Source organism: Anabrus simplex, chromosome 2 (assembly GCF_040414725.1).
Source record: "Anabrus simplex isolate iqAnaSimp1 chromosome 2, ASM4041472v1, whole genome shotgun sequence".
In the NCBI taxonomy this organism is placed as follows: domain Eukaryota; kingdom Metazoa; phylum Arthropoda; class Insecta; order Orthoptera; family Tettigoniidae; genus Anabrus; species Anabrus simplex.
In genome coordinates, this window is record NC_090266.1 from 333,573,627 (window position 1) to 333,597,997 (window position 24,371).

Below are 24,371 nucleotides of genomic sequence, written 5' to 3' on the forward strand. Positions count from 1 at the left end.
TCCTGATGATCGCCCCCTCTCGTGTAGTCCCCACCCGGAGATCCGAATGGGGGACTAGTTTACCTCCGGAATATTTTACCCGGGAGGAAGCCATCATCAGTACATCATTCATACAGAGAGAGCTGCATGTCCTCGGGAGGTGGTTACGGCTGTAGTTTCCCGTTGCTTTCAGCCGTGTAGCAGTATCAACACAGCTAAGCCATGTTGAGTATTATTACAAGGCCGTATCAGTCAATCATCTAGACTGCCGCCCTTGTAACTACCGAAAGGCTGCTACCCCCCTTTCGTTGAGCCATTCGTTAGTCTGGTCTCTCAACAGATACCCATCCGATATGGTTGCACCTGCGGCTCGGCTATCTGCATCATTGGGACACGCAAGCCTCCCCACCGCGGCAAGGTCACATGGTTCGTATTTACTTATGTTTAAATACTTAGGAATGTGGTGGCTGTTAGGCAGGCTGAACAATGATGCAGCATTCATATCGCATATCATGTTCTCTGACGAATCACGCTTCCACAATAATGGGAACGTCAATCACCACAACATGCACTATTTGAGTCCGGACAATCCTCACTGGGTACGACAGGCGGCCCATCAAGTACAATGGGGATGAATGTTTGGTGTGGAATCTTGGGAGATCGCCTGATTGGGCCATACTTCTTTGAGGGCCTTTGGACGGGCCCATGCTACTTGCACTTTCTGCATCAGGAACTCTCACTGCTGCTGGAGGATGTGCCCTTGCACGGTCATTTGACGACGTGGTTGCAACAGGATGGCGCTCCACCGCGTTCGACCATCTGAACGAGGAACTGCCAGGGAAAAGGACGAGGAGGCCCTGTTCCTTGGTCCGCCAGATCACCGGATTTAATGCCGTTAGACATCTTCTTGTGGGGACATTTGAAGAACGTCGTTTACACTCAAGCGCCGGAAAACCCCGACCAACTCCAGCCACTAATCACGGACGCCTGCCGAGCAATTACACCTGGAATTCTTCAGCGCGCAAGACGATCTATTGGACACCGGGCCCGAATGTGCATAAACCAAAACGGCCATCACATCGAGCATTTGCTGTGATAAAACATCGTCAGGGCAGTTGTGTGCTTATTATTTATGTTCTGTATGTATCCGGCCTGCTAACTAATCGGCCCTTCCTAGGGCCACAAACACATTCATTCGCACACAGTTAGCTTGAAAGCGGGTATTGAACTTACTTTGCGTGCGGTACGTATAAAACAAGTATTTAAAAAATGTGTAATCTTCACCCCAGACTCGAACCTCCCACCTGACATGCAAGCCCGCTCCGCCACGTCCTTACCAACTGCACTACGATACCGTACGGCACACGGGACGGCTTATAGCAAGTATTATGTTTACTGCGGTCACAGTATCAATGTAGTGTTTGTGTGTCAGGTTCATATGATCTAGAAGGCACACGCATGTCTTCCAGTGTTTAATACGAGAATAACATTACGGCGTCCTGTCATGGTGAGGCGGTAAATACCAAGATATCCGGTTGTATTGTCTGAGCATACCGGCAGGGCAGATGTTTTCAGGACGGAATGAATATTGTGGGTTGCATAAAACTACTTTGGAAGGGGCGGATGAATCACGCTGTATAATGCGACAATACGTTTTGTATTAGAGTATGGTTGTATCTTCTGTGACAATGCATCGCAATATATCCTTCGCCAGATTGACCTTTTTTTTTTTCTAGTGGCTTTACGTCGCACCGACACAGATAAGTTTTATGGCGACGATGGGATAGGAAAGGCCTAGGAGTTGGAAGGAAGCGGCCGTTTCCTTAATTAAGGTACAGCCCCAGCATTTGCCTGGTGTGAAAATGGGAAACCACGGAAAACCATCTTCAGGGCTGCCGACAGTGGGATTCGAACCCACTATCTCCCGGATGCAAGCTTACAGCCGCATGCCCCTAACCGCACGGCCAGCTCGCCCGGTACGAATAAGTTTGAGTGGTGTTTTGAAAAGTAGGAAAGATCACAATATGAAGATAAATTTGGAATTCAGTAGGATAAATTTTGGCAAATGTTCGTTTATAGGAAAGGGATTTAGAGATTGGAATAATTTACAAAGGGAGATGTTCAATAAATTTTCTAGATTGTTTGCAATCATTTAGGAAAAGGCTAGGAAAACAATAGATAGTGAATCTGCCACCTGGGCGACTGCTCTAAATGCAGATCAGTGATGATTGATGGCAATGACATCAACTTTCAAAAAAAAATCTATTACAACGTTCCACAATAACAAGCCGTCCATTGACATCGAAACTCCAAGTCTGGAGTTGTTGAAGATGTGTACAGGTACAGCTTGAATTGGGAAAGTACCCGGGAATGACGAAAACGAAAACCCTCTGCTCGGTGTAGCCGTCCAGTGTTGCTCCCTATATCTCGCTAGCGCCATGCTTACCAGTGTGTCAGCGTGTCTCGTAATGGTGAAGAACCAAAAGAAAAGTGAGAGATATGTCTGTTATTTTAAGACCTAGAGGCTGAGTGTGAACCTGAGTTATATGCTGAATACCGCTTCTAAATTAAAGTTTCTCATGGGCATTGTGAGATACGATATAATTAGGAATGGCCGTCATGAAGTCGACAGAATGGTTAAAATGGAACTTATCAAATACCTTATAACGTCGCCCAAAACAACAAAATAGTATCATGAATGCAGGGACTGCTCAGGTAATATCTAATCTTCTTTCTATTGACATTAACCTCTCGGGAAAACTGTAGGCTATCTTATTTTTGTACCCAAAGTGCTCAGATGTTGCCCATCTCCTTGGAATGTTCTTTCATTCACTACAAGTGAGATCTTTCTAAGAGTTCTCGATTTGCGCCTATCAGATAGTTGACACTATCCCTCCTCTTCAACTGCCACACTCCCTCGTCTGCTGTCATCACACGAAGTGTTTTTTTTTTTTTTCCCCGACTGGAAATAAATTAAGCACAACACACAGTTTCGCCGGGCTGAGTGGCCCAGACGGTTGAGGCGCAGGCCTTTTGACCCCAACTCGGCAGGTTCGATCGTGGCTCAATCCGGTGGTGTTTGAAGGTGCTCAAATACGTTAGCCTTGTGTCGGTAGATTTACTGGCACGTAAAAGAACTCTTGCGGGAAAACATTTCGGCCCCTCGGCGTCTCCGAAAACCGTCAAAAATAGTTAGTGGGACGTAAAATCCAATGGTATTATTATTATTATTATTATTATTATTATTATTATTATTATTTTTATTCACCGTTTCAAAAACTACTTAATATTTTAGTCGCTTTTAGTTGCTGTTGACTTTCGTGCGTAATGTTAATAATTGTGCTTGATTCATATTTCGAAAACCATTGAACTACTCTTCGTAGCTTTTAGTTAATAGGACTAGGAAACTGTACAATTCGGAGATCGGATGCTCAAATCTAGCCGCTGACAACAGTTGTTTCGAGTTTGATCCCGTTCATGACGCATGTCACCGTTCACCAAAAATTCCTGCTGCTCCAAAAGTAGACCATGATCATGCTTTACCGTAGCGGGCATTTGTCAGAATGTTTTGACCGTTTTGGTATTTTGGGTTAGAATTCCCCATCTCATGCTCTCATTCCTCTGAGCTTCTGATAGGAGTAATCGTTGAATACGTTCGTGATTTCAAGGCGACTTTCATTCCTTTAGAATTGCTGTATGCCCATATGATTGACTGAAACATTAAATATTCTATCTCTGGGCAGAATGATGGTATCCTGGCGTCTCTTAACCCTTCCCCCGTTGTTGTTGATTTTTTTCTTTAAACATATATGTTTGATATAGGCACAAGGTCTTGAAAAGAGAAAAAGCGATAGAAAATTCTGCCATACGTTTTCTGGAAAGTTGCCAGCACCGGTTAGGTGTTTACTGAGCAAGTTTTCCAATTATTAGACACACAGAATGATAGAAGTAAAATATACTGCTGACATTTTAAAACTTAAATGGGGCAATTTATATGAAAACGATTATGAGAGGTTCCATTTATTTTGTTTCTACCAGTCATGTCTCAACATTGCACAGGTAGGCTACACCTTACACAGCGAGTGTAGGTTCTAGTTTTGCGTCGACAAATTCTAGGCCAGACACCTGCTGGCCAACTGCAGCAACAGAAATGGTAGAAACACGCTCTGCGAGACCCGCACAATTATTGCAGTCCGGATTGACTCATGGGGCGCCCATGTTTTATTTTATTTTATTTATTTTAAACTAACCCGCGTGATCGTTATGGCCGGGTGGGAAAGTGTTAAAACCTCCTTATTAATTAACGGGATGTTAAATGCTTGTTTTATCTTCGGGACGTAAAGCAAATAACATTATTTGGTTTTATCTTCCCGGCTGTTGAACATATATCTATCTTATGGTGTAACGAGGTACTCGATTGTTAGAGGTATTTGGCCCCGTTTAAATCGACAATGACCGAACGAGTTGGCCGTGCGGTTAGGGGCGTGCAACTGTGAGCTTGCATCTGGGAGATAGTGGGTTCGAACTTCACTGTCGGCAGCCCTGAAGATGGTTTTCCTTTTTCACACCACGGCAGTTTCCTACCCATTCTTAGGCCTTTCTTATCCCATCGTCGCCATAAGACCTATCTGTGTCGGTGCGATGTAAAGAAAAAAAATCAACAATGAACTTTGTTTGGCTTTTGGTTAAGTAGGCTGGACAGCGCATAGACTTGAAGAAAAACAAAGAGCTGTAATGTGGACCTAATGCTGCACAATGACGTTTATCCAGTTCATTCAAGAAAGACTCACTAGCGAATGATAAGTCTTCTTATTCGTGAAGGGACAAATTCACAACTTGTTCAATGATTTCGTGCAACGTACGGTAGTTGTTTTTGCTGCTAAGGACAACAGGAAAGACGATCATCAGATTAGTGTAGGTACGCATTATGTTGAATAAGTCGGATATTCTTTATAGGTGTTGCTTCTAATATGTATGACTGGAATTATTTGAGGTCTAAAGTGGATAAAAGTACCCAAAAATCTTAGTGTGAATCAGTGGTGAATTACAAACAAGCCATTGTCGGGAGATTTATTCTGAACTAACTTCGCTGATACATTCTTTTGATTAGTTATTGGTGGTAATTATTGAAAAATAAATTAAGAACTAATTTCGTGATTTTTCCCAAGGAGATTAATATGTAAAACGGGTAGGATCTAGATTCTTTTCGTGGAAAACATATATTCACTAATGAAGGTCATTCATTCATTCATTCATTCATTCATTCATTCATTCATTCGGTGTAAGAGATTGTGACGATTGTGGGTCACATCCGGTTGGGTGATCTGAAGCTACCATATAAAGACCGTAGTTTAAAATAGTTCGTTGCCATCAAATTATGTATTCCTGATGTACATTGGTGGTATCATTTTGCCACTGGGAGTTCAAATGCCCTAATAGGCGAGGTGTCGTGCGTGTTGGCATCATGGCAGATGACTAAGATAGCAGCTCTCTCCCAATTCCTGTATCGTCTTGTTCTATGCCCGTCCTTTGCCTATTAATACTCGGTTCCCCCTCCTCCACCCGTCCTGGCGGTAGCTGGAACCTTCTCCCATTTCCCTGAATATTATAATTTTTTACCATTGGTTTGGTGTTTATTTTTATATTCATTCTATTAATATAGGGTTGCTAATGTCGCCCTTCTCTTTGAGTGAATTACTTTTGTAAAAATTTCTCCGTGAGCTGAATGCAGCAACAAAGAGACGAATAGATAGGTCTGCGGCACGTGATAGGCTTGAACAATTTTTCAAAACAATGTCGGTGTGAAATTCGCTGTGGACGTCTCTTTTCTACTCTACGATGGTCATTTGTATCAATCATCTTTCATTTTCTGGAAAATAAAACGAGACAAATAAGATCGACCTTCCCATTGGTGATTGTCATCAATTCGTGACCTACAACTTTCGTAATCGAAGCAATTGGACGGTGAAATGGACTGCAGAAACGGAAGTATAATTTAATTGAACGTCGTGGATAACATTTTAGTGTGGATTATGCTAAGTGTTGAATGACACTGTGCTCCCGCTTTCATTTTATTTTAATAATTCTAAAAGTGTAACAGTGGCGGGCAGGCTGCTGGCAAGGCTAACCAACTTCCAGCTGCCAGGCAATAAAACAAGTACATATACATGTTACCCAACACACAAACACAAAAATACGCACAACGAGATGTCATCTTTTGTGCTAGAAAAGCGTCTTATTCTTTATTCATTGCGAGTAATTGAAGTTTATAATGAACTGTGCTCGAAACGGCAGCGCTAGATGATTTGGGGTTACATCATCCTACAGAAGTATAACCGATGTCAAAAGAAAGTGAAGTTCTTCATAGATTAGGTCTTCCATTAAACCTGGTTCCTTCCCCTCGAGGGAGCATGAAATGCAGATAAGCGGTGAATTCCCTAACCCTGTTCTACATTCTGTACATGACCGAAACTTCAAGTTAACTCATTAGTTTCATCCAAGTCTTTTCTCTCGGTGAGATGGACGTGATAGCTGAGTGGTATATTCGCTGGCTTCCTACAAAGGCGGCTATGGTTCGAATTCCGTCCAGTTCATGTCTGATTTTTTAAGTGAAAAGTTATGTCCCTATGGTACGGATTCCTCGTAACACTGGAGGCCCCGTGTCTATAAATACGGTATCTAGTCACGTAAAATTGCCGGCCTTGCGGTGTAGGGGTAGCGTGCCTGCCTCTTACCCGGAGGCACCTGGTTCGATTTTTACCTGCATCTGAGGGCTGGTTCGAGGTCCACTCAGCCTATGTGATTACAATTGAGGAGCTATCTGATGGTGAGATGGCGGCCCCGGTCTTGAAAGCGATGAATAACGGCAGAGAGGATTCGTCGTGCTGACCACACGACACCTCGTAATCTGCAGGCCTTTGGGCTGAGCAGCGGTCGCCTGGTAGGCCATGGCCCTTCGGGGCTATTGCGCCATGGGGTTTGGTTTTTGGTTTTTAGTCACGTAAAATTATGAGCTTCTCCTTCTTCTTGGTAGACAGGACGGAATGGGACACGTGAGTTCCAATATTCCTCCATATTCATATTCGTTTATCGTGCGTGGAAGATCTTCTTTTGATTTTAATATGCTTTTAGCACTCGTATGCTGCATTCATTCTTGCTGGATAGGCCTGAAACCACAATTTGAAGGGCTGGTGCGTGTTCATACGATATGATAGCTAAATATATATTTTCGTTTTGTTTCAGTGCACACCGGTGAAACCTGTTGCAGGTATATCCTCGGCTATTTCCGTATGAGACAAACATGCTCTTTGTTACTGGAATCAGAACAGTATAATTCTTTTAACAGACTTGTTTTAAGTAAATATGAATATTTGCCTTTCTAACTCCAATCCGAGAAAAGAACACGCCATTTCTGAATGAAATGCCCCTACTTCTAGATATGCATCCTCTCTCTTTCTAGACAACGGTACGTAGGCTACCCATCCAAGTGGCTACCGTACCCTTTGTTGCTCAACTTCGCCGATCTCGCGGGATCCAGTGTTACAACACGGCTACGCCGTTGGCCGGAAGTCGCTCACTTAGTTATAAATACTTCAAAGAAGATCTTCCTTCCCTTTGGGAAGTTTTGAGAACCACATGTCATAAGTTGCAGAACGACGTTATAGCATAACACAATGTTTAAAAAACTTCCAGCGATCAGTGATGACCCCAAAACCAAAGAACTGAATAGGACAGAGGTAGATAACGAGATAAATTCGTGTGATCCGTTTGGAGATGTTGTAGTCTACCAACTGAACTGAGTCCTCATTTTGCCCTAGATCATTTCGTGTTGCTGTTACCACTAAGCGTTTGTCTTACAGTAACACAGTTGATTAGTCGATTAGCCACTCAGCTTCTATGCTGAAGGTTGTGGGATCGGATACTGGTGCAGTAGATTGGTATTTGAATGTTTTTTAAGTAGAAGAGACTCGTGTCTGTAGATTTACTGAAACCTTCTGAACTCTTCTTGAATGCAGAGTCCGATACTCTCGTTTCTCCTAAAACCGCGAGTAACTGAAGGGACATAAACTGAACCTAGAACTAGACTAATTTAATAATAATAATTAATAATAATAATAATAATAATAATGGGTTTACGCCGTGTTGCCGCAATATTTCCCGCGGGATTTATTTTACGTGCTGATAAGTCTACGAGGCTAGTAGTCAAAGAACAAATTGTGTACAAGTTTGGAAGTAACCTGAAGAAAGGAGCGGGGAAACCATTCTGGACAGTACTAAAACACGTTTTGGAAGGTAGGGAATACGGGAAATAATAACGTTTTGAGTAAATCAAACCAAGTCGTTGATCCTAAGGAATCATTGGGAGATAGAGGGAATATTTTGAATATGTTATCAATGAAAAAGAAAATATTTTTGTTGACGCTCTGAACAACCGAGTTCGTGGGGATGAGAATAATGACGACATTGAACTTAGACAAAGTTCACCGGGCGAGTTGGCCGTGCGCGTAGAGGCGCGCGGCTGTGAGCTTGCATCCGGGAGATAGTAGGTTCGAATCCCACTATCGGCAGCCCTGAAGATGGTTTTCCGTGGTTTCCCATTTTCACACCAGGCAAATGCTGGGGCTGTACCTTAATTAAGGCTACGGCCGCTTCCTTCCAACTCCTAGGCCTTTCCTATCCCATCGTCGCCATAAGACCTATCTGTGTCGGTGCGACGTAAAGCCCCTAGCAAAAAAAAAAAAAAGACAAAGTTGAAAGAATGGCAAATAAACAGCATTGTCATAAATCAGCAGCAAGGGATGTAATTAGATCTGAAATGGTGAAATATAGTAAGAAGGCAGAAATAGGTTCCAAGGAGGACATTCCAGGAATCATTAATGAACAAAGGGAGTGTGTATGCGATTATCTTCAAAAGGCAGGAGTATTCAGTCGGCAGTATATATAATAATTACATTTACAGTAAGATACATAGGCCTAAGTTAAAAACTAGAAAAGCAGCTGGAATTTATAGGGTTTCTGGGGATATACTGAAGACAATGGGTTGGGATATAGTACCATATCTGAAATACTTATTTGATTATTGTTTGGTTGAAGGAGCTATACCAAATGAATTGAGAGTTGCTATAGTAGCCCCTGTGTATAAAGGAAAGGGTGATAGACATAAAGCTGACAATTACAGGCCAGTCAGTTTGACATGCATTGCATGTAAGCTTTGGGAAAGCATTCTTTCTGATTATGTTAGACATGTTTGCGAAATTAATAACGGATTCGATAGAAGGCAGTTCGGGTTTAGGAAAGGTTATTCCACAGAAGCTCAACTTGTAGGATTCCAAAAAGATAATAGCAGATATCCTGGATTCAGGAGGTCAAATTGACTGTACCGCGATTGACCTATCTAAGGCATTTCACAGGGTAGATCATGGGAGATTACTGGCAAAAATGAGTGCAGTTGAACTTGAACGGATGGCTATATTTCTAGAAAAGAGAACTCGAGAGAATTAGAGTATATATATCAATGATATGAGTAAAGAAGTCGAATCAGAGATAAGGCTGTTTGCAGATGATGTTATTCTGTACAGAGTAATAAATAAGTTACAGAATTGTGAGCAACTGCAAAATGACCTCGATAATGTAGTGAGATGGGTAGTAGCAATGTATAGTGGTAAAGAGGGTTAAAAGTCAGGTTGCGAGTTTCACAAATAGGAAAAGTCCTCTCGGTTTTAATTACTGCGTTGATGGCGTGAAAGTTCCTTTTGGGGATCATTGTAAGTACCTAGGGGTTAATATAAGGAAAGATCTCCATTGGGGTAATCACATAAATATGATTGTAAATGAAGGGTTCAGATCTCTGCACATGGTTATGAGGGTGTTTAGGGATTGTAGTAAGGATGTAAAGGGGAGGGCATATCTCTGGTATGGCCCCAACTAAAGTATGGTTCCATTGTATGGGGCCCTCACCAGGATTACTTGATACAAGAACTGGAAAAAATCCAATGAAAAGCAACTCTATTTGTTCTGGGTGATTTCTGACAAAAGGGCAGCGTTACGAAAATGTTGCAAAGTTTGGGCTGGGAAGACTTGGGAAGAAAGGAGACGAGCTGCTCGACTAAGTGGTATGTTCCGAGCTGTCAGTGGAGAGGTGGTGTGGAATGACATTAGTAGACGAATAAGTTTTTTTTCTTCACGTCCCACAGACACAGATAAGTCTTATGGCGACGATGGGATAGGACATGGCTAGGAGTGGGAAGGAAGCGGCCGTGGCCTTAACTAAGGTACAGCCCCAGCATTTGCCTGGTGTGAAAATGGGAAACCACGGAAAACCATTTTCAGGGCTGCCGACAGTGGGGTTCGAACCTACTATCTCCCGAATACTGGATACTGGCAGCACTTAAGCGACTTCAGCTATCGAGCTCGGTAAAGGTACCTTCTCATAGGAAGAAAGCAGTTATTGGGCCTATCTATAAGCAGGGGATTGAAAGGACTGCAACATCTATCGACGTGTTCCATTGATCAGTATACCAGACAAGTTGTTCACAGGCATTTTGGAAGAGAGGTTGCGATCGTTGTTGGAGAGTAAAACTGATGAAAACCAAAGACTTTTCAGACCACAGAGGTGCTGTCAAGATCAGATTTTCAATATGCATCAAGTAATTGAAAAATGTCATGAGAGGAATATACAGTCAAGCGTACATTTTTTTTTTTTGAAAAGGCATATGGTATAGTACCAATTCGGGCAATTCCGTAATAGTAGGTATTTTCTGTTGTTGCCGTAAGTTTAAATTTTGAAATCGGAAATATGTTTCATATGGCAGGGGAACGTCAGGGGGTAGTACACAGCGAAAATATTTGGTTAAAACTAATTTTAGGTTCTGGTGTGTTGAACAAATAAAAATTGTTTTGGAAGTTAGGAAACTCTGTAATATTCAAGTTACTCCGTGATATATTGTAAGTAATGTTATAATCTGTTCACTGATGTAGGCTACATTCAATCAAAAATGGAAAGAATGAGGGCATTGTATTAGTTCCCAGCAGGTACACTTTCCTCAGAAATGTGTATATACAATATATATAAAACGTTTGTTGTGGGTATCAGCAGTGTTTGTCTCTATAGTATGTGGGAGGTGATTTATATTATGATAATAATTAAAATTAATTTTGTTAAAATATGAAATGCGAGGAATATAAATGATACCATGAGCAACTGTACATAGGCTATTTGTACGAATAAAACTTCATCTGTTTCATTACTTTAACCCTGACTGTAACACGTCTATAAATATCGCTTTAGTTACACCGCACGTTTCGAAGACGTGTCACTCAAAGCCTATTATTTAAAGTTACATTAAAGTTACCAGATGGAATGAACAAGGAATAGAGGTGGTGGAGGGTAAAACTCTCCCCTCCTTACGAGGAATAGATGGCATTCATTCGCACAACACGTCAGAAAAACGTATGGTGTTACTGTCAGGGTTAATTTATTTCAGTATGACCTAATACACACACACACACACACGTTTAAACACACACAATTGAACCAGTTGTGAATGGCCACACTTACTAATTACAAGTCATTTCACAAATCCCTCTTCCTTACGGGCCATTGGTCCGGCCCGTCGTTACCTGGGGACGGCTAATCCTTACTTTCACTTCCCCAAGTCCAGTCACCTCCTACAGCCATTGTGTGTAGCCCGCTGGATTTTAATACAGTGCCACTGGCTACACAACACACGATGACTGTTCGTTGGTTCGACTCCACGTATAGTCCAGTAATTCGCAGAGTCACATGCAGTGAACACTAAACAGCTCAACAGTATTCAACAGCAGGACGATACTCACAACACCGAACATTAACACAGGTCCTTTTAACTTCATATTCGCGATAGCGGCTTCCCTCGCAGAGTCTTAGTTCACAAAATACCCGCACACAGTGCAGTCTTCCGTTCTTTCGTCTCCACCTACTCACTGGTCTCTCCGACACCACAACAACGGCTCCTGGTTTAGACCTCGGTGGGACACTAGTGACAGCCAACATCTCTGTCGCCCTCTGCCCAGCCACCGAACCCCCCAACACACAGAGTTTCACACCGACTCCACCTCTGAGCCCAACTGTCATCGACTCAGAGTTCAACACTGACTGACTGTTCGTGGCTAGCCTCCTTTTTTATAGCTCGAATGATTTCATCCAGAATTTTCACGAGGTCACTAGAGGCAGAACATTTCCGTTGAATCTCCAAGAAACTCACATATAAGCCGGCCGGCGTGAACAATAGACGGAAAGGTCGGCCCCACCCTACAGGCCGGCTGGGGGATTCCAGGTCGTGAGAGTCACTGGCCCCTTCCTGGAAGTACCGAAAGTGTCTACCACGGGGCTGGCACATAACAATACGACAATTCAATTTATTTTATGTATTAATACGGATATAATACGAGAATAATATTGTAAAGATACGTAATGTTACAATATTCCATTATGCATAACAAATGATTAAAATATACAGTTGTATTGGTCTATGATTAAAATTGAAATAAGGGCATACTTAGAGTTCAATTTTCGACACTGTCTAAGTCAGTCAGTATCGTCCTATTCCTCACACTCATCACACTGAAATACACTTTAAGTACTTTTTGACAGTGATTAGGCAATGCTCTCGCTCGAGACTCGTCATCTGTGCTACGTCCCGGAAACTACGTACATCATTTTGATAGTTTATCATCAGCTGTTATTGTATGACATAACATTGTCATGTGGAAACGTGTGTGCCGATACATTTTGTCAAAGGCCTGAAAAAGTACTGAATGTTCAACTTTGAACGAAGGTGAAAACAGAATGTTAGTATCTCAAACGGTTCACGAGTTGTTTAAGGTGGACGTATTAGACATATAACCCTCTATAATTTGTTGATAACTGTAGGCAGGGTGTATACCTAATTGGATACCTCACACTTGTCGATAGGGTAGCTTCTTTTGATGCACACCGGGCCGGAATTATTCCCTGTGACGATTCCCCTTCAGTGATTTTGCGTTTTTTTAAGTGCCGGATCATCCCAGAAGTATTTCTGCTGACGTATTTTACTCCTTTTGAACAAACAACACGACGGACTGTTCGATGTGCCATCTCTTCAAAACAACCCACGTCCACGACTTACGTTGCGTTTCGGACATCGTCTTAAATTTGCCGCGTACAATTAGCACAATTAAACGACCGGGCGAGTTGGCCGTGCGTTAGGGGTGCGCAGCTGTGAACTTGCATCCGGGAGATAGTGGGGTTCGAACCCCATTGTCGACAGCCCTGAAGATGGTTTTCCGGGTTTCCCATTTTCACACCAGACAAATGCTGGGGACGGCACGGCCGCTTCCCTCCAACTCCTAGGCCTTTCCTATCCTATCGTAGCCATAAGACCTATCTGTTAGTGCGACGTAAAGCAACTTGAAAAAAGCCACAATTAAACGTACTTAGTTATGACGCGACTACTCCATAAAATTGTAAGGAATTATTTCATTCGTAACCATAATGTCGGTAAACACAAGCTCTGGTCAAGTGGAAATTGAATGTAGGGTCTCATGAATTATGAGTGTCCGGCTCCATGGCTAAATGGTTAGAGTGCTGGCCTCTGGTCACAAGGGTCCCGGGTTCGATTCCCGGCAGGGTCGGAATTTTAACCATAATTGGTTAATTTCGCTGGCACGGAGGTGGGTGTATGTGTCGTCATCATCATCATCATTTCATCCTCATCACAACGCGTAGGCCGCCCACGGGCGTCAACTGAAAAGACCTGCATCTGGCGAGCCGAAATTGTCCTCGGACATTCCCGGCACTTAAAGCCATACGCCATTTCAATTATGAGTGATAACGATGTACACCTACAGTAGCCGTCAGTTTCTGTACTTAGCTTACTTATTCCTGTACTTACCGCTGCATACAATGCCAGAAAGCGTACCCTTTGTAATTGTTATACTGCGTCAAGAATAGACCTCAGTAGATGAACGGCCTAGTAGCTTGTTACCACGTTTTTACGAAATGTAGAGGGTCCATGTTGGCTACTCGCATGCTACTGTAGGCACAAACAACATTTAGAGCCGGCTACTTGTGGGTCTACGACACGCTGCTCGCCGCACAATGCGTGGATAATGCTCTCGAGATCTCTCGCGAGAAGTAGGTGCTTGCTTTCGAGACCCCGTCTCAGACTGCCCATCACTAATTTTTGGCACTCAAATTGGTACCCTGTGCGACAAAATTGATACCTTATCCATTCGGTACCATTTTTCTTTTTCACATCCTCCATTGTCTTCATTTACTGGCTTCTCATTTAGAAGACGTGTGCCATGGAGGCTGTATTGGGAGACACGTTTTCTGTTGTTCTGTAGGCAGAATTATGTCGTTTTCAAAAATTAACCTAACAGTAAAAACTAGCCATCTCATTTTTTTCTAGACAAGGGGTGATCAATTCTTTCAGCCTCAGCAACCCTGTAATGCTATTCTTCTGACATGATTTGTGGTTTTCCGAGTGAGTTGGCTGCGTGGTTTTGATTACGTAGCTGTCAGCTTTTATTCAGGAGATAGTGGATTCGAACCAGACTGTAGGCAGCCCCGAACACGGAATTCTGTGATTTCCCATTTTCACACAAGTTCACGGTCGCTTCATTCCTAGTCCTAGCCCTTTCCTATGCTGTGGTCAGCGTAAGACCTCTCTGTGCTTTTGCGACGTAAAACAAATGGCAAAAATAGGTTTATGGATAAACCAAAGCCTATCTCGCGTGTTCTAGTGACGCAGTTAACTACTCTTGGTCAGTTCTGGCGTCATAACGAAAGTTTTCCCAATTTTGTCTTGTATTACACTACCAGGATAATCCAAAATATGGTGGCATAATCCTTCAGAGTACTCCATGGACTGCTGAAATGTTTACTGGTCTAATAAATAAACCACTCTTGGTCCTGAAGTAGTCTTATTACTTAGGGATTCAGATGTGTAGTGGCGCGGGCCCTTGGTCTCCTTTGACACCATCTCCTCCAGCTAAACTTAAGAAAAGCGATCGGATTGCTAAGCGCTGTGGAAGGGATTAAGCTAGGTGGATAAGTATATGCAGTTTGGCTTCCGCGGGCGATTTAGCTTTAATGGCAGATTGTGCTGAAAGCCTGCGAACTAATGTCTTGTTGCTGGAAAAGAGGTGCAGCGAGTATGATATGAAAATTAACATTTTCAAAACTTAAAAAAATGTCCGTTGGGAACATGTGTAAGAGAATATAATCTCAAGTGAGATAATCAAAACTGAACAGGTGGACCATTTCATGTAGCGGTACTTGGGATTTGTATTCTCCCAGGATGGAAGTCTACTAAGTGAATACAGTGAGCTCGTAGTTGCTTTCGGACGAAATTATCTTCAGTCATTCAATCAGTCAATACTGATCTGCATTTAGGGCAGTCGCCCAGGTGGCGGATTCTCAATCTGTTGTTTTCCTAGCCTTTTCTTAAACGATTTCAAAGAAATTGGAAATGTATTCAATATCTCCTTTGGTCAGTTATCCCAGTCCCTAACTCCCTTTCCTATAAATGAATATTTGCCCCAATTTGTCCTCTTGAATTCCAACTTCATCTTCATATTGTGATCTTTCATACTTTTAAAGACACCGCTCAAACTTATTCGTCTACTAATGTCATTCCACGCCATTTCTCCGCTGACAGCACGGAACATACCACATAGTCGAGCAGCTAGTTTTCTTTTTCCCAAGTCTTTCCAGCCCAAACTTTGCAACATTTTTGTAACACTACTCTTTTGTCGGAAATCACCCAAAACAAATCGAGCTGCTTTTCTTTGCATTTTTTCCAATTCTTGAATCAAGCAGTCATGGTGAGGGTCCCATACACTGGAACCATACATTAGTTGTGGTCTTAACCAGAGACTTACATACACTCTCCTTTACATCCTTACTACAACCCCTAAACACCCTCATAACCATGTGCAAAGATCTATGCACTTTATTTACAATCCCATTTATGTGATTACCACAATGAACATCTTTCCTTATATTAACACTTACGTACTTACAGTGATCCCCATAACGAACTTCACCCCATTAACACAGTAATTAAAACTGAAAGGACTTTTCCTATTTGTGAAACTCACAACCTGATTTTTAACCCCATTTATCATCATACCGTTGCCTGCTGTCCATCTCAACATTATTGAGGTCATTTTGCAGTTGCTCACAATCTTGTAACTTATTTGTCTCCGATTCCACTTCTTTACTCATATCATTTATATATATAAGAAAACATAAAGGACCAATAACTGCTTTGATGAATTCCCCTCTTAATTATTACCGGGTCAAATAAAGATTTGCCTACTCTAATTCTCTGAAATCTATTTTATAGAAAAATAGCAACCCATTCAGTCACTCTTTTGGCTAGTCCAGTTGCACTCATTTTTGCCAGTAGTCACCCACGATCCACCCTATAAAATGCTTTACACAGGTCAATCGCGATACAGTCTATTTGACCTCCTGGTCCAAGATATCTGCTATATGTTGCTGGAATCCTACATTTTGACCTTCAGTGGAATAACCTTTTTTAAACCCCAACTGCCTTCTATCAAACCAATTATTAATTTCGCAAACATGTATAATATAATAAAAAAGAATGCCTTCCCAAAGTCACATGCAATACCTGGCCTGTAATTTTCAGCTTTGTGACTATCACAGTTTCCTTTATACACAGGTGCTACTACAGCAACTCTCCATTCATTTGGTGTAGCTCCTTCATGCAAACAATAATCAAATAAGTACTTCACGTGTGGTTCTATGTGCCTTTAGTACATCCCCAGAAATCTTATATTCCAGCTGTTTTTCTAGCTTTCAAATTTTGTATGTTATTGTGAATGGCATTGTTATCATATATAAATGTTAATACTTCTTTAACAATTTTCACCTCCTCTATCTGGACATTATCCTTGTAACCAACAATATTTGCATTACTGCTGACTGAATACTCTGCCTTTTGAAGATCCTCACGTACACCCTCCCCTTGTTCATTAATGATTCCTGGAATGTCCTTGTAGGAACCTGTTTCTGCCTTAAAGTACCTATACGCACCCTTCTATTTTTCACTAAAATTTGTATGACTGCCAATTAGGCTTGCCATCATGTTATCCTTAGCTGACTTCTTTGCTAGATTCAATTTCCTAGCATGTTCCTTCAATTTCTCCTTACTTCCACAGCCATTTCCAACTCTATTTCTTTCCTATCTGCACCTCCTTCTTACAATTAGTCTCTTTACTTCTCTGTTATAATAAGGTGGGTCTTTACCATTCCTTACCACCTTTAAATGTATAAACCTGTTTTCACATTCCTCAACAATTGCTTTAAACCCATCCCAGAGTCTGTTTACATTTTTATTTACCGTTTTCCACCGATCATATTTACGTTTTAAAAACTCCTTCATGCCTGCTTTATCAGCCATATGGTTCTGCGTAATAGGCCTATTTTTAACCCTTCTTTTCTATCACATTTACTTTTTAACTACGACAAAAACAGCTTTGTGATAACTAATACCATCTGTTACTTCGGTTTCTCTATAGAGCTTGCCTTTAGTTGGTTCCATCACTTTCTGTATCAGCTGTCCTTGCCATAATAACTTAGTTACTATTTGTTGGTCCTGCTTCCTGTCGTTCGCATTACCTTCCCAATTGACATTTGGTAAATTCGGATGTGTTCATTCAGATTAGAAGCTTCCGTGGCGCAGACGGCAGCGCGCCGGCCTCTCACCGCTGGATAACGTGGTTCAAACTCCGGTCACTCCATGAGAGATTTGTGCTGGACAAAGCGGAAGCAGGACAGGTTTTCCTCCGAGTACTCCGATTTTGCCTGTTATTTTTCATTCCAGCAACACTCTCCAATATAATTTCATTTCATTAATCATTGGCCCAGAGGAGTGCGATAGGTTTCGGCAGCCGGCGCATTTCCTATCCTCGCCGCTAGATAGGAGCTTCATCCACCTGGTCGAATGACTGGAAACAGGCTGTGGATTTTCAATTTCATTCGTATTCATATCGGTCTGTTTTCAGACCGACTTTGTTATACGAATGTGACAGCTTAGTGGGCTCAAAAGCTGGAAGTAACAAACATGAAGGTGATGAATGAAGAATGATTGCTGATAAAAGAGGTGGGAACTATAGTAGGAGGACACACAAAATTGCGAAAGAGCTAAGAGAACTTATTGAATAAAGCTTCGCGTATAAACAGGCTTCGGTGGTGGGGTCATGTCATCTAAATCTAGGAGGATAGGTTACCTGGGGTGAGAATGGACTTGGACTCGGTCATGGGGGGAGATTATGACGACGATGATTACTCTGTTTAGTGTAAAAAAAAACGAGGCCTTGTAGCTAGTTTGAAACTGAGTATTGTGGAGTAGCACACCATGCTGTACCTTAATTGAGGCCACGGCCGATTCCTTCCATAAGACCTATCTGTGTCGGTGCGACGTAAACAAATTGTAAAAATGTATTAGTATTGTAAACATAAAAACAACAACGAATAATAAAGTATTTGATGTAGTCTAAAAACCGAGTATAGGACCAAAACATGAAATGTAAAAAATGAAATGATAGCTGCCTCTGTGGATCCGTGGTAGAGTGTCGGCCTCCGAATCCCAAAATAGCGGGTTCAAACCCGGCAGAAGTAGTCGGATTTTTGAAGGGCGGAAAAAAGTCCATTCTACACTCCATGTCGTACGATGTCGGCATGTAAAAGATCTCTGGTGATACATTTTGTATTTACCCGACAAAATTAATTAAATCTCAGCCATAGACGCCCAAGAGAAATCCGGCTTACTCTGTCTGCCATCTAGCGGACCTAGAGTAAAACGGAACGTCGAAATTGACAAGCAGACAGCCAGATGGCGTCAAATCGAAATGTCTGCACACGGTAGCTGAGGCCATACGATTATTATTATTATTATTATTATTATTATTATTATTATTATTATTATTATTAATGTATGTTTAGTCATCAGCCCGAAGGCTGGTTGGATCCTCAACAGTTCCACCATGAGGTGTCATAGATGGCCTAGGCATCACTGAAGAGGCGTACTAGGGAAATGAGGAGTGAGGTAGTTTCCCGTTGTTCCTCACCGAGCCAGAAGTTGCTATTACATATCAGTCTGCTAAGCACACTGAAATGCATGCACCAACCGACCCTATGAGCAACAGTTTCACACCATTCATAGCAGGGACTGGCTGCGTAAGGAATGGCATTACTAGCATCGCTCATACCTCAGTCACTTTCATATCGTCAAAGCCAAGGATAAGATAGAGACAGATCAATGAAAGTAACAAAATTGCTCTAGCCCATACCAGAAGACATAGTGCAGTGTAAACACTAGGTCCCGCCAGCAAAGGCATATTATTATTATTATTATTATTATTATTATTATTATTATTATTATTATTATTATTATTATTATTATTAATGAAATGATAAAAAAAGAAATAAAAAGTAAAGGCCGGATTCGATTTCGGAAACTTCAATTCATACTGCCAATGCGTAAGCGATTACACCACGGAGACAGTCGGAAATATCTGAGGGAATTAGACTACAGATGTTTAGGATAAATTTTAAACGATAAATTTTGAACAAAATTAAGCCCATTCGCAAAAGCTCTCGAACAGGGCAAGGATATTTTTTTAATGAAGGGCAAATCCTCAAAATCTGAATACTTTTCTAGAAGCCAGAATGTGACCTCTCCTTGTAAGTCATTTACATCTTTTCATATGCCACGAAAATGTTCCATGAAAATAAACGATGTTGTAATTCGTACGGCATTCAACCGGGAACAACGTTTTCATACACCAGTCTAGTTGTAACCAAAACGACAGGTGATCCAAATCCGTAGTGCAAGGAACATTTGTGTAGAGTGTGGTGTACCGCGACACGAGCGTTCTGTGCAACAACAGGAAGGAAACGACCGTCTCTTTATACCTTCAACACAAATCATATTCTGAAATTGCAAGTATAATCGGAAGAAGTCGAGCGACTGTACAATCCATCATTAAGTGATATAAGAACAGAAAAACAGAAAATCAACGGTGAAAGAACAGGTCATCCACAGAAGTTTACGACAAGAGAGACTAGAATTCTGCTAATAATGATAAATCAATCTCCTAAATTGTCAATGTCTGTATTATCTCCACATGTGGTACAGCAACCACTGACGTGTAATGCCCGCTGTACGTTTTGGGTCATTGTCTTATTGAAAATCCACAGCCTGTTCCCAGTCATTCGACTGGGTCAGGAATGGAATGAATGAATCCCCCATCTAGCGGCGTAGATAGGAATTGTGCCGGCTGCCGAAGCCTCTGGGGCAATGACTAATGAATGAAAGATGAACTAAAATAATATTGGAGAGTGTTGCTGGAATGAAAGATGACAGGGAAAACCGCCTCCGCTTTGTTCAGCACAAATCTCACATGGAGTGACCGGGATTTGAACCACGGAACCCAGCGGTGAGAGGCCGGTGCGCTGCCACCTGAGTCACGGAGGCTCTCTCATTGTCTTATTGAAAGTAGTAATTTCTTGCAAGATCCAATGCATCAACGCTCTATCATAAATTCTCTTTGAGAATATTCAAATTGAAGTACACAGGTTTGTCCGTGTTACTATTAAGAAAAATAAGTTCGCCACACATCTCCAAAACTCCAGCCGAGATTCGAGTCGAGCACCTGTGGAGTGAACTTGAAGGAAAAGTGAGAAAACACGAAATTCCTAAGACAGCTTTGGAAGAATGACTGTTACGGGAATAGCAAAGTATTACGACAGAGACTACCAGAAGATTGGTCCATTCCATGCCAATGATGTTGAGAGAGATGATATATAGGAGTGGTATGCATACGAAGTATTAATCCAATTGTGGTTTTGTTATACGTTCTATGTTCAGTCAGTGTATGAACTACTTATTTCACTGTGCAAAGACCACTTGGCAGTGAGTTTCTGTATTATTTTTATTAAATGCTGTTTTTTACCTGTAGAGCTATAGTTGTGAATGAAAAATGAAGTTTACTTTTCTACACTGCAGTGTATGGATACTTATTTACATGACTGTATGTATGTATGTATGTATGTATGTATGTATGTATGGAGAAATGAGCCCACTGTGTACGTAGTGACAGACTTCGGTCCATCGAGTAGTTTGTAATAAATGCTGTTTTGTTTATGGAGTAATCTGCTCATGAATGTGAGTTTTATTTCGGTTGTATACGTTGTGTTTTGAAACGTTTGTGGTATGAATGGCTCGTTCTGGCTCCAGCCATGAGCTTTGATGGCTCTTATTTTAATGTACCATGACTGCTGTCGTTCCACTCGGCACGTTATTTGTGGACCATATTTAAAATAGTAACTTCTTCGATTTTTCCGTTTCTGAAGGAAGAGGGGAGATGTTCTCGCGGTAAACACGTACCACGGTGCATTTGTTCTCTTTGAGACTTGGTAGTTTCGTAACAGCTTCGTGAGGAAAATTAGGTTTTTGCTATTTTTCTTTTTGCTAATGGTTTAACGTCGCACTAATACATCGAAGGTTTTCGGCGACGCAAGAATGGGAAAGGGAAGGATTGGGAAGGCAGCGGCCGTGGCCTTAATTATGGTACAGCCCCAGTATTTGCCTCGTGTAAAAATGGGAAACCACGAAAAACCATCTTCAGGGCTGCCGACGGTGAGATTCGAACTCGCTGTCTCCCGAATGCAAATTATGGCCAGGGTCGCTTTCTTCGAACTCCTAGCCCTTTCCTATCCCATCTTCGCCATAAGACCTATCTGTGTAGGTGCGACGTAAAGCAAGTTTTAAAAAACAAAAACTGTGCTCTCATCGAGTAAGTTGACTGCACGGTTTGTGTCACGTAACCTTGAGCTGCATTCGGAAGATTGTGGGTTCGAATCCCACTGTGGGCAGTCCTGAAGATTTTCAGTAGTTTTCCAATTTTGCACAATATTCTGTATCTTAATTAAGGCCATGGTCACATCGTTCCCGGTCCTTTGTTATATCCTTCCCCATCGTCACCATAAGACCTGAGTCGGAGGACATAAAGCCAGTAGGTAGTATCAAACTTCACATAGCAGACAACGTTGACTCTTGAATCCGTATCTCCCCTTCCATGGCACGCAAGTTGAAGGCGCGTTAGTCGTGTAAAATCTGTTCATATACATGCTTTGCAAACGAATAGTGGTGTTCGATAGAACCTGGATAGTTGCCTTACTTTAAGCAGGCTGAGTAATGAAATGTCATTGTAGGGTGTGTCTACGTTGTGAAACAAGGACTGAGACATGGGCAGTATGAACGATAGGCCTGGCAACGGTCATCATCCTTTTGCCACGCTGTGCCAAGATCGGTTACTTGTAATAATTGTGGCTCGCAGGCGACTAACCTCTTCTGCCGCATCGCGTAGATCTTCGGAGGTTCTTCGCTTAAGACTGCACGCGGTGATTTCCGCTTTAGAAGGTCTGTTAGACGCTTTGCGTTGCGTTACGTGAGAAGAACCATGCTAATCACTACTGAACGATGCAAGAATGAAGGCAAGTACGAAAGGATGGAGGACATCAGTCGGGGCTGAGTTCCTCAGACTGTAGAGCGCTGAAGCTGGCGGGTTCAATCCTGGCTCATTCTGATTGTATTTCACAAGGGGAAGCCACGACGTTCGGATCACGAATTATCTTCAAACTTTGTACAATTTTAGTAGCCCATTAGACAACAAAGGCGTACTACTGAGGCGTTCTCGAGAAAATCGCAAGAGAAGTTTTCGCGTCGAATATGTACCGGTGCGTTGCGATCATGAACACGACATGGCGGCGGTCGAGGGGTTAGTGTTCAAGCTCTGTAATCGCTGGATCGAGGCTCGTTTAGTGTTTGTTCAACATTGGTCATATTCTTTCATATATATTACAACTCAAAGGTAATATAATAAAAACTACGTGTATTTGCATGAACTTGTATTGAATATCCAATGTTATGTTGCTGTTTACTAATTTTTATCATTACAAAAAATATATTTATAATTATCGACCAATAAAGGACAAAATGCATAAAGTTTTCCTGAAAATGTATGCCTCACGTGATTTGCGGAATTCCTCATACCTGACAGAGAAATCGGGCAAGGTACCCGGAACTGCTTTGCACAAGAAAGAATATGACCATTGTTGAAAAAAAAAACGATGAGCGGGACTCGATCCAGCGATTACGGAACTTGAACGCTAACCACTCGACTGCTGCCATCTCATGCTACTGATCGCAATGCACTGGTATATATTTAACGCAAAAACTTATCTTGCGGTTTTCTCGAGAGCACCTAAGTAGTACGCCTTTGTTGTCGTAATTGACTACTGAAAGTGTACAAAGTTTGAAGATAATCCGTGATACGAACGTCGTGGCCTCCCCTCGTCAGTATGTCGGCCTAAGGGACAACATTCTGGCACCTCGGCGTCACCGAAAACCGTGAAGGTATTTAATGGGACGTAATAACATTATTATTGAGTACATCCGGATGAAACCAGCAACGTAGTCGCGTTTAGGACGTCGGAAGTGTCATATTCGGGGCAGGAATATTAGGACGGTAGACTCCTCTCGTCTGACTAGTCTCAGATACGTTAAAGAGATTCCAGACGCCATTGTTGGGCCGTGCAGACTTGATGTTCGGACTAGTCCTTCTTGTTGATGATATTGCAAGACCTCATGGTATTATAACGTCACGTACTTCTCTTAAACGACACATCAAAGACAATTACATGTTTTGATAGCCTTGAAATTAGCAAACTGCTTTCCATTCAAGGAATTCTCCAGAGACCAAAATAAGTGGAAGTCTGATTGTGCAATATTCAATAAATATGGCGAGATGTCGCAGCTATTGTCATGTACTAGCTTTCTATGGGTAACCGAAAATATGCGAGACCTCGCATTGTCGTGATGTACAGCAGCTCTCTTCGTGTTCTTTAGCGTGGCCTTTAGCGTTGTATGTGATGGTGCACTTTATCCAGATGTATGCAGAACCTATCCGAGTGTATGTTGTGGGAATCGCTCATAGTAAAGCATGCATTTTAAAATTTATCTTGGCATGGAAGTTATCCCATAGCCTGTGTTTTCAAACTGTGGGCCCAGAACTTCCTGAAAAACCTAATACATTCCTTCGCAATCATCTTTCATCCATTAAAGTAATCTCTGAGACAATCCTTCAGTGTTTTAATATCTCAGTACCTGACTAAAGTGAATTCGTGAATAACGCGAGGTACGTGTGAAATCCAAACCGATAATAACTTAGTATATCGCCAACCAGGAAACATGTGCTGTTTGCTTCCAGGTTATGATCGCCTGCCAGCTCTTAGACGATGACTGTTCTTTATGGAACTACTCTTTGAATAGCTG

At 41.9% G+C, this 24,371-nt stretch overlaps 1 protein-coding gene across 4 annotated transcripts in view; it reads left to right on the top strand.

Annotated features, from left to right (window-relative positions):
• The window catches only part of cher (filamin-A), a 754,003-nt gene that overhangs the window by 471,530 nt on the left and 258,102 nt on the right, over positions 1 to 24,371 (top strand). The gene's annotated exons all lie outside the window — the stretch shown is intronic.